Below are 11,101 nucleotides of genomic sequence, written 5' to 3' on the forward strand. Positions count from 1 at the left end.
CTTTCCCACCCCCTCTCATTAGCACAAGGGCTTTTTGTTCTGGTCAAAAGTGGTGGGTCTCGGGGTTTGGCAACTTTTCTGTGGCTGAGATTTTTTTTTTTCCCCTTTCACCTCCCAGTCCGGAAAAGAACGTGCTTTTCGCCACCAGTAGAAGTAGGAGTTCTGGGAGAAGCGGTTAGCAAGTTGGGTAGCGATCAGGAGTCCTTGCAGGTGGAGTGTGTGTGCCTGGGTCTGAACTCAGCCACCACTCCAGGTTGCCTCTCCACCTAAACATCCCGTCCTTGTGATGGGAGGGCTTGACAAGACCTTTTCCAACTCTGGATGCATCAGGAGCGGGTCTGATTACTAGAAGATGGCGAAGCCCATCCACAGCAGCTATGTCCTTGAGCAGCTCAGCAACAAGAGAGCTGCTCTTAGAATACCATTGTGTATTCTATGGACGTCTTTTACTTCCAGGCACACGAAGCGGTCTTGGTTGTCTTTAGCTCCTATTTTACAATGTTCTTCATGAACCATCATTATAATAATGCAGAACTGAATCTCAGCAACATGAAAATGAGCGCTGAGGGTTTTGGTCTCATTCTGCAGTTCCTGTATTTAGGAAAGATTATGATTGCTCTTTCCAGTTTCCAGCAGTTCAAAGTGGCAATGAACTACCTACAGCTCTACAACATGCCTGACTGCTTAGAAGATATACTGGACGCAGACTATTGTGGTTCAAAGCGTTCGTCTTTTGCTTCAAGCAAACAGAACAGCAAGATGATCTTTGGAGTGAGGATGTATGAAGACACCATAGCTAGGAATGGCACTGCAGCCAGCAGGTGGTGTGAAGAACCCATTTCGATGTGAATACACCACATAATAGAGAGCCTGACTAAGTAAGAATCTTTACAGTTAGCTAATTTTCCTGAGCCGTACAGTTAGCTAATTTTCTGAGCCAATATTTGATGTGTGTAAAAAAAAAAGTTCTGTGTCCAAATTATCTACTCCAAAAGAATGTGTGTTATGACACTTTGGGCAGAGTTTTACCTGTGATAGTTGTGGAATTAACTTCAGCTGTGAAAAGTTACTGGATAGGCAAGCGGTAATGGTGCACACCTTTAATCCTGTTCTACAAGAGCTAGTTCCAGAACAGGAACCAAAAGCTACTGAGAAACCCTGTCTCGGAAAAAAAAAAAAAAAAAAAACAGTTACTAGATGAGCATGTGTTGTGCTGCACTAACAGACATTCATATCAAAGCATGGTGAGAGCTTACCACCGAATAGTAGATATTAGAGATGGCAAAGATGGTAACATCAAAGCAGAAATTGGTGAGAGTTTTCTTTTATTTTCTGTTTTTTATTAAAAATTGCCACCTCCTCCCATTTTCCTCCCCTTCCCCCTCCCCCTCCCTCTCTAGTCCTAAGTGCAGTCCAGGGTTCCCTGCCCTGTGGGAAATCCAAGGTCCTACCCCCTCCATCCAGGTCTAGGAAGGTGAGCATAAAGTATTCTTCCAAACCATTTTCTGCACAAACAAATACAGAGAAGATGCCAGCCAGGTACCTGGTGATTCAGCTTCCACCACTCGAAGCAGAAAAGGCACAGTGGAGTCTGGAATGGTGGCTGGTGAAGACAAAATAGAGCAACCGAGATGAACAGAATTATTATCAAAGTGGAGCCGGAAGATATTCCTACAGATGAGATGAAAGACTTAAACATCACTGAAGTTGCCGACAAAGACTGAAATGAATCTACAGACAATGATGAATTAGAAGATAAAACTGAAGAGGTGTTTTATCGATACTACATTGAGGAAGATGTTGGCATTAAAAACAGTAGTAGGAAAACCCCAAAGCCTGTAAGTGTGGATGACAGAAGTGGTTTAGAAGGAATGAGACTCCCCCACCATCACCACCACTAATAGCATTCCAGGACAAGAGGATGCTGACAATACCAGTTGTGAGTTCTGTGGACTCCCAATTACTGAGGACCTGCCATCTCATTAGTTAGCCAAACGCATCGAAAATACCTGTGTATGTGGTAAATGTGGACAAATACTTGTCAAGGGCAAACTGTTGTGCCTTGAGTATGGCCCCCACCTCCAGAGGACAGGTTTAACTCTTTTATTGCAAGTACAAGCAGGTACAGGCAATTACTGGCTCACCTGCAACTTCCTCTTCACTACCCTGAAACAACAAGGTAGAGAGAGAGAGAAAAGTTAAAAATGCTTTTGTGGGGTTAGTTTTTAAAAGGTGCAATCTCCAAAAAGGCTTTTTTTTTTTTTTCAAAAAGGCTTTTGAAAGTGGCTTTTGGCATGGGTGCAAGGTCTTCTGCTCCCTCCCATTCTGCTAAGTAGGCTCACTTTGTTTTTCTTTATCACTAGGTGGCTGGCTGGCTGGGCTAAATGACCCTTGTGCTTGGAATCTCCCAGGTTAGGGGGGGGAAGGAAAGTGCTGCTAGTCTGTGTTTCTAATTTTAAAACATTTTACTAGGAAATTCTCATCCCTTTGAAAATAAGGGGTGAAGGTCTCTCACAAACAGTTTCAGAAACATGCTCAGAGATGTGGAGAACCTTAGGATCTGACAATAAATCAGCTAGGAAATGCTCATGAGAAGATGGACGTGGAGGAGAACCATGATGAGCAGTCTGAGATAAGAGACATGTTTGAAATGCTAGACAATTTCAGGCACAATCATTGCCAAATAAAGAGTATCCAGAAAAATTGTTATTTGAATATTCTGCTTGTCCGTTTTGGTGTCCCAATTGTGGGCTGATGGAGGAGTGTCTATGTGTTACTTTCATTATTAATAAATAAACTGCCTTGGCCCTTTAAGAGACAGAAAATTAGGTAGGCGGAGTAAACAGAACAGAATTTGGGAAAGAGAAGGCCGTGGGACAGTCACTTCAGGCAGTCTCCATTTGCAGTAGCCATGCCTCTCCTCTCCGAGATGGATGCAGGTTAAGATCTCTCCTGGTAAGCGATCCACCTCGTGGTGCTACACGGATTACTAATTATGGGTTAGTCAAGATGTGAGTAAGAGGCTGGAACTAATGAGCCAGGCAGTATTTAAAAGAATACACTTTCCGTGTAATTATTTCAGGGAAAGCTAGCCGGGCGGCCAGGAGTTGGGAGGCAGGAACGCAGCCCACAGCTCCACACGACAGTGGTCAGTGTTTTGAAACTGAAAATTTAGTAGTCAAGCATATGTCTAGCTGCCTAGACCAGGATATGCTTAAGAGTGAAATCATAGAAGAAAATGAAAGAGATCACAGATGAAAATGTTTTTGAAATCTGTGTGGAAAAGGATTTTTAGTGCTGTCATTTGAGAGAACATGATACTGTTCATACAAAGGAAAAGCAGTTTGTGTGTCAGATATATGGAAAGTTTCTAAAAGAGTGGCAGTTGTATCTACAAGATGACATGCACAAAGGCATGGCCAGGTGTAATGCTTTTAGCCACCTGTAAGGCTGCACCTCCGGGTTCTAAAGCAGGCGCACGTACCCCCTGTGTGCGCATGTGTGGGTTGCCAGCCATCTGTGTCATCAGTGTCTGACTCAAAAGCCCCTGTACGCAGGTGCAAGGCGTAGCATGGCCCATCATCAGAGTCTGACGTAGGCACGTCTTTCTCCTCTTCTGCATGTGCTAGGAAGCCTTTAAAGCCTGGATGCACCGTTTTTACTCTTTTTTTCCTTCCACACCATTTCCTCGGGCAGGTTGAATACAACCCCTCTTAATAAACTCCTATGTGGGTTCATTTGCGTCTCGTGCTTTCTTCTCATTTCCACCGGATATCTTTACCAGGTATGTCTGTCCATTTGTGATCAAGGAAACTTGTGTAAACCTGACCATGTACGGCATATGATTTCCCATTTACCTGCTGGTGAGAGTATATACCATGTCTGCTTTCAGATATTCCCTAATAATGAGCAACTGTAGCAGCATATGAATCTCTCTCTGTGTGGAATATATGGAGAAATGTTTAATTGAGGAAAGATGTGAAATCAAATTATAATGCTAAGCTTTTGAAAGGAACCTGAGAAGCTTCCTACTGTATGAATGCTTAGTTGATAGGCAGAACACCATGCATAGGCATGAGGTCCCGGTGGAGTCTGGGTGGGCAGCATCCTGGGTAGCAGGTCAGGCCTTGGCCTACCCGGGCAGGGCTGAGGAGACGCGCGCACGCACGCACACACGCGCGCGCACACACACACATGATGACCTAGGGCTGAGGACAGAGAGAGAGGCACAAACACACACAGACATCCAGGGCTTAGCGTTGGAGGTCAGGCTCAGGGTGGAGGGTTGGTCAGCATTAGCGTTAGCATTAGGGTTTAAGGTTGGAGTTGGGGCGGGTCTGGGGGTGCTCATGCATAGTCACGAGCCGAGGGGTGGCCGAGGGCCGAGATCTGGGGGTTCCCTCGGCTGGGGGGCGTTCATTGTCTAGGTAAAAAACTACAAACATGGCGGACGGAGAGGGAACTTCAGGTCCTCTGCCGCCTCGCTTCAGAGGTTTCTGTTTACCACTGCCATGGCAACGGAACAACGATGGCGGCAGGGCCACTTCTGGCACCACTTCCAGTCTTTTTTCCCGATGCCTCATGGGATACGTAGTTCCGTACTACGGTTTTGCTTACCTTTGCCATGGCAACCGCCAATATGGCGTCGCTTCCCATATGTCACTTCTGGTGTCAGCCGCGCGCACACACACACACACACACACACACACACACACACACACACACACACACACACACACGGCCAGGGACCAAAAACGGGGTCCCGGGCCCGGAGACGGGCCGCAGGTGTGGCAGGTACGGGCGGCCGGTTTTGGTTTCCCAACAACAGCGAGCCAGTGGACGGCCGGCCACTAATAAAGCGTTCTTCCACAGTGTGCCTCCGCCAAAGCACAACTCCTCCAACCCCCAGACAAAAAAGTTTTAAAAGTGTACCCGAAGCACACACACAGACACGCAACACTGAACCGCTCTGTGACAAGAACATAAGAACCCAAGTGTCGAACTCGGGACCTGGCTTGCACCAAAGCAGGGTGCTTAACAGGCTGAGCTATTGCACAGCTCGCTGAAAAGGCCTCTCCAAATCTGGCATTAGAAGCGAAGACAGTGGACAGCTCCCACGCACCGGCTCAGGGATGAAGATACTGCGCATGGGGCGGAGCGAAAAATTTTTCAGGCCTCCTGGGGACTGGGCACACGTGGACACTTACGCACACACTTGGGATTCCGCGTCCGGACTCCCAGCCACACATGTGAGTCCCGAAGGACCCTCGGGGAGAAACAGTATCCCGTTACCCCACCCGAGACCCGGGCCCGGCCTTGCTCCTCGGGTGGCTCCCAGGCAGGCAGCAGGCTGGCAGACACGGACACACAACACACGGACACACACACACACACACACACACACACACACACCATGGGACACCAGGTCAGGCCTCGACCTACCTGGGGATGGAGCCCTGGGTGGGTGTGGGGACTGAGCAGGGCACTGAATTTTCATGAGCACATCAAGAAGAAGGAGGGGACGCTCATGCATAGGTATGAGGCCCCAGGACTGGTCCTGAGCCAGCATCCTGGAGGGTTGATGGAGCCCTGGTAGGGTCTGGGGGAGGGATTAATTCCTGAATATGCATGAGCACATCAAAAGGAGGGAGGGCAACGCTCATGCATAGTCACGAGCCGAGAGGGGTGCCCAGGGGCCGAGATCTGGGGGTCCCAGCTTCTGGGGGTTCAGTTTCTAGGTAAGAACCAAACATTGTGGACGGAGAGGGAACTTCCGGCCCTCTGTTGCTGCTGGAAGATGGCTGCTTTGAACTGGTTTGAACCAGTCTGAACCGGTCTGAACCGGTCTGAACTGGTCTGAACCGGTTTATTCCGGCATGAACGGCTCAATCTGTTCAAAGTGGTTCAGACCGGCTCAAAGGAGTTCGGACAGGTAGTGACAGGTTCAAACCGGATAAAACCGGTTCTGACCAGTTCAAACCGGATTAATCCGGTTCAGACCAGCCCCAACCGGTTCTGGCCGACTGTAACCGTATTAAGCCAGTTCAAACCAGTTCAAACTGGATAAAACCAATTCTGACCGAACCAACCAAGATAATACCGGTTCTGACAGGCTCAAACCGGTTTTGACTGGTTCAAACCAGCTTAAACCGGTTCTGACCAGATCAAACCGGTTCAGACAGGTTCCTGACCGGTTCTGACCAGTTCTGACTGGTTCAAACGAGTTCAAACCGGATAAAACCGGTTTTGACTGGCTCAAACCGGTTTTGAACGGCTGAAACCGGTTCTGACCTGATTAAACCGGTTCAGACCAGTTTAGAATGGTTCAAACCGGTTCAGACCAGCTCAAACCGGTTCTGGCCGAATGAAACCAGATTAAGCCAGTTCAAACCAGCTCAAACCAGCTGTATCAAGCTTAAACTAGTTCAGACTGAATAAAACCGGTTTTGACCGGCTCAAACCGGTTTTGATCAGTTCAAACCGGTTCAGACCGGCTGAAACCGGCTCTGACCTGATTAAACCGGTTCAGACCGGTTAAAACCGGTACAGACCAGTTCAGACTGGTTCAAACCGGTTCATACCAGTTCAAACCGGTTTAATCCGGTTTAGACCGGTTCAATCCGGTTCAGACCGGTTTAATCCGGTTCAGAGCGGATTAATCCGGTTGAGACCGGTTCAGACCGGTTCAAACCGGTTCAAACCAGTTCAGACCGGTTTAATCCGGTTTACACCGGTTCAGACCGGTTCAAACCGGTTCTGACTGGTTTAATCGGGTTTAGACCGGTTCAGACCGGTTCAAACCAGTTCAAACCAGTTCAGACCGGTTTAATCCGGTTTAGACCGGTTCAAACCGGCTCAAACCGATTCAGACCGGTTCAGAACGGTTTAATCCGGTTTAGACCTGTTCAGACCGGTTCAATCCGGTTCAGACCGGTTCAGACCGGTTTAATCCGGTTCAGAGCGGTTTAATCCGGTTGAGACCGGTTCAGACCGGTTCAAACCGGTTCAAACCAGTTCAGACCGGTTTAATCCGGTTTACACCGGTTCAGACCGGTACAAACCGGTTCTGACTGGTTTAATCGGGTTTAGACCAGTTCAGACCGGTTCAAACCAGTTCAAACCAGTTCAGACCGGTTTAATCCGGTTTAGACCGGTTCAAACCGGCTCAAACCGATTCAGACCGGTTCAGAACGGTTTAATCCGGTTTAGACCTGTTCAGACCGGTTCAAACCGGTTCAAACCAGTTCAGACCGGTTTAGACCGGTTCAAACCGGTTCAGACCGGTTTAGACCGGTTCAAACTGGTTCAAACCAGTTCAGACCGGTTTAACCCGGTTCAAACCGGTTCTGACCGGTTTAATCCGGTTTAGACCGGTTCAAACCAGTTCAGACCGGCTTAATCCGGTTTAGACCGGTTCAGACCGGTTCACACCGGCTCAAACCAGTTCAGACCGGTTTAACCCGGTTCAAACCGGTTCTGACCGGTTTAATCCGGTTTAGACCGGTTCAAACCAGTTCAGACCGGTTTAATCCGGTTTAATCCGGTTTAGACCGGTTCAAACCGGTTCAGACCGGTTCTGACCGGTTTAATCCGGTTTAGACCGGTTCAGACCGGTTCAAACCGGTTCAGAGCGCTTCAGACCGGTTTAATCCGGTTCAGACCGGTTCAGACCGGTTTAATCCGGTTTAGACCGGTTCAATCCGGTTCAGACAGGTTCAATCCGGTTCAAACCGGTTCAAACCGGTTCTGACCGGTTTAATCCGGTTTAGACCGGTTCAGACCGGCTCAATCCGGTTTAGACCGGCTCAAACCGGTTTACACCGGTTCAGACCGGTTTAATCCGGTTTAGACCGGTTCAGACCGGTTCAAACCGGTTCAAACTGGTTCAGACCGGTTTAATCCGGTTTAGACCGGTTCAGACCGGTCCAAACCTGTTCAAACCGGTTCAGACCGGTTTAATCCGGTTTAGACCGGTTCAGACCGGTCCAAACCTGTTCAAACCGGTTCTGAGCGGTTTAATCCGGTTTAGACCGGTTCAGACCGGTTTAGACCGGTTCAAACCAGTTCAGACCGGTTTAATCCGGTTTAGACCGGTTCAAACCGGTCGAGACCGGTTCATACCGGATCAAATCGGTTCAAACCAGTTAAGACTGGTTTAATCTGGTTTAGACCGGTTCAAACCGGTTTAATCTGGTTTAGACCGGTTCAAACCGGTTCAAACCAATTTAGACCGGTTCAAACCGGTTTAGACCGGTTCAGGCCGGTTTAATCCGCTTTAGACCGGTTCAAACCGTTTTAGACCGGTTCAAACCGGTTTAGACCGGTTCAAACCGGTTCAGACCGGTTCAGGCCGGTTCAATCCGGTTCAATCCGGTTCATACCTGTTCAGACTGGTTCAATCCGGTTCATACCGGTTCAGACCGGTTCAGACTGGTTTAATCCGGTTTAGACCGGTTCAGACCGGTTCAAACCAGTTCAGACCGGTTTAATCCGGTTTAGACCGGTTCAGACCGGTTCAAACCGGTTCAAACCGGTTCAATCCGGTTTAGACCGGTTCAGACCGGTTCAAACCGGTTCAAACCAGTTCAGACCGGTTTAATCCGGTTTAGACCGGTTTAGACCGTTTCAGACCGGTTTAGACCGGTTCAGACCGGTTCAAACCGGTTCAAACCAGTTCAGACCGGTTTAATCTGGTTTAGACCGGTTCAAACCGGTTTAATCTGGTTTAGACCGGTTCAAACCGGTTCAAACCAGTTTAGACCGGCTCAAACCGGTTTAGACCGGTTCAGACCGGTTTAATCCGGTTTAGACCGGTTCAGACCGGTTTAATCCGGTTTAGACCGGTTCAGACCGGTTCAAACCGGTTCAAACCTGTTCCGACCGGTTTAATCCGGTTTAGACCGGTTCAAACCGGTTCAAACCGGTTCAGAACGGTTTAATCCGGTTTAGACCGGTTCAGACCGGTTCAAACCGGTTCAAACCAGTTCAGACCCGTTTAATCCGGTTTAGACCGGTTCAGACCGGTTCAAACCGGTTCAAACCGGTTTAATCCGGTTTAGACCGGTTCAGACCGGTTTAATCCGGTTCAGACTGGTTCAGACCGGTTCAAACCGGTTCAAACCAGTTCAGACCGGTTTAATCCGGTTTAGACCGGTTCAGACCGGTTCAAACCGGTTCAAACCAGGTCAGACCGGTTTAATCCGGTTTAGACCGGTTCAGACCGGTTCAAACCGGTTCAAACCGGTTTAATCCGGTTTAGACCGGTTCAAACCGGTTCAAACCGGTTCAGACCGGTTTAATCCGGTTTAGACCGGTTCAGACCGGTTCAAACCGGTTCAAACCGGTTTAATCCGGTTTAGACCGGTTCAATCCGGTTTAGACCGGTTCAGACCGGTTCAAACCGGTTCAAACCGGTTCCGACCGGTTTAATCCGGTTGAGACCGGTTCAGACCGGTTTAATCCGGTTTAGACCGGTTCAGACCGGTTTAATCCGGTTTAGACCGGTTCAGACCGGTTTAATCCGGTTCAGACTGGTTCAGACCGGTTCAAAACGGTTCAAACCAGTTCAGACCGGTTTAATCCGGTTTAGACCGGTTCAAACCGGTTCAAACCGGTTTCGACCGGTTTAATCCGGTTTAGACCGGTTCAAACCGGTTCAGACCGGTTCAGACCGGTTTAATCCGGTTCAGACCGGTTCAGACCGGTACAAACCGGTTCAAACCAGTTCAAATCAGTTTAATCCGGTTTAGACCGGTTCAGACCGTTTCAAACCGGTTCAAACCGGTTTAATCCGGTTTAGACCGGTTCAAACCGGTTTAATCCGGTATAGACCGGTTCAGACCGGTTCAAACCGGTTCAAACCAGTTCAGACCGGTTTAATCTGGTTTAGACCGGTTCAAACCGGTTTAATCTGGTTTAGACCGGTTCAAACCGGTTCAAACCAGTTTAGACCGGCTCAAACCGGTTTAGACCGGTTCAGACCGGTTTAATCCGGTTTAGACCGGTTCAGACCGGTTCAAACCGGTTCAAACCTGTTCCGACCGGTTTAATCCGGTTTAGACCGGTTCAAACCGGTTCAAACCGGTTCAGAACGGTTCAGACCGGTTTAATCCGGTTTAGACCGGTTCAGACCGGTTCAAACCGGTTCAAACCAGGTCAGACCGGTTTAATCCGGTTTAGACCGGTTCAGACCGGTTCAAACCGGTTCAAACCGGTTTAATCCGGTTTAGACCGGTTCAAACCGGTTCAAACCGGTTTAATCCGGTTTAGACCGGTTCAAACCGGTTTAATCCGGTTTAGACCGGTTCAATCCGGTTTAGACCGGTTCAGACCGGTTCAAACCGGTTCAAACCGGTTCCGACCGGTTTAATCCGGTTGAGACCGGTTCAGACCGGTTTAATCCGGTTCAGAACGGTTCAGACCGGTTTAATCGGTTTAGACCGGTTCAGACCGGTTCAAACCGGTTCAAACCGGTTCAGACCCGTTTAATCCGGTTTAGACCGGTTCAGACCGGTTCAAACCGGTTCAAACCGGTTTAATCCGGTTTAGACCGGTTCAGACCGGTTTAATCCGGTTCAGACTGGTTCAGACCGGTTCAAACCGGTTCAAACCAGTTCAGACCGGTTTAATCCGGTTTAGACCGGTTCAGACCGGTTCAAACCGGTTCAAACCAGGTCAGACCGGTTTAATCCGGTTTAGACCGGTTCAGACCGGTTCAAACCAGTTCAGACCGGCTTAATCCGGTTTAGACCGGTTCAGACCGGTTCACACCGGTTCAAACCAGTTCAGACCGGTTTAATCCGGTTCAAACCGGTTCTGACCGGTTTAATCCGGTTTAGACCGGTTCAAACCAGTTCAGACCGGTTTAATCCGGTTTAATCCTGTTTAGACCGGTTCAAACCGGTTCAGACCGGTTCTGACCGGTTTAATCCGGTTTAGACCGGTTCAGACCGGTTCAAACCGGTTCAGAGCGCTTCAGACCGGTTTAATCCGGTTCAGACCGGTTCAGACCGGTTTAATCCGGTTTAGACCGGTTCAATCCGGTTCAGACCGGTTCAATCCGGTTCAAACCGGTTCAAACCGGTTCAGACCGGTTTAATCC

General features: G+C 48.8%; 1 pseudogene; it reads left to right on the forward strand.

The window, feature by feature from the left end:
* Positions 1–352: 352 nt before the first annotated feature.
* On the forward strand, positions 353–4,020 carry LOC119807221 (annotated as a pseudogene).
* Positions 4,021–11,101: the final 7,081 nt, after the last annotated feature.

The sequence above is a fragment of the Arvicola amphibius genome, chromosome 2 (assembly GCF_903992535.2).
Source record: "Arvicola amphibius chromosome 2, mArvAmp1.2, whole genome shotgun sequence".
In the NCBI taxonomy this organism is placed as follows: domain Eukaryota; kingdom Metazoa; phylum Chordata; class Mammalia; order Rodentia; family Cricetidae; genus Arvicola; species Arvicola amphibius.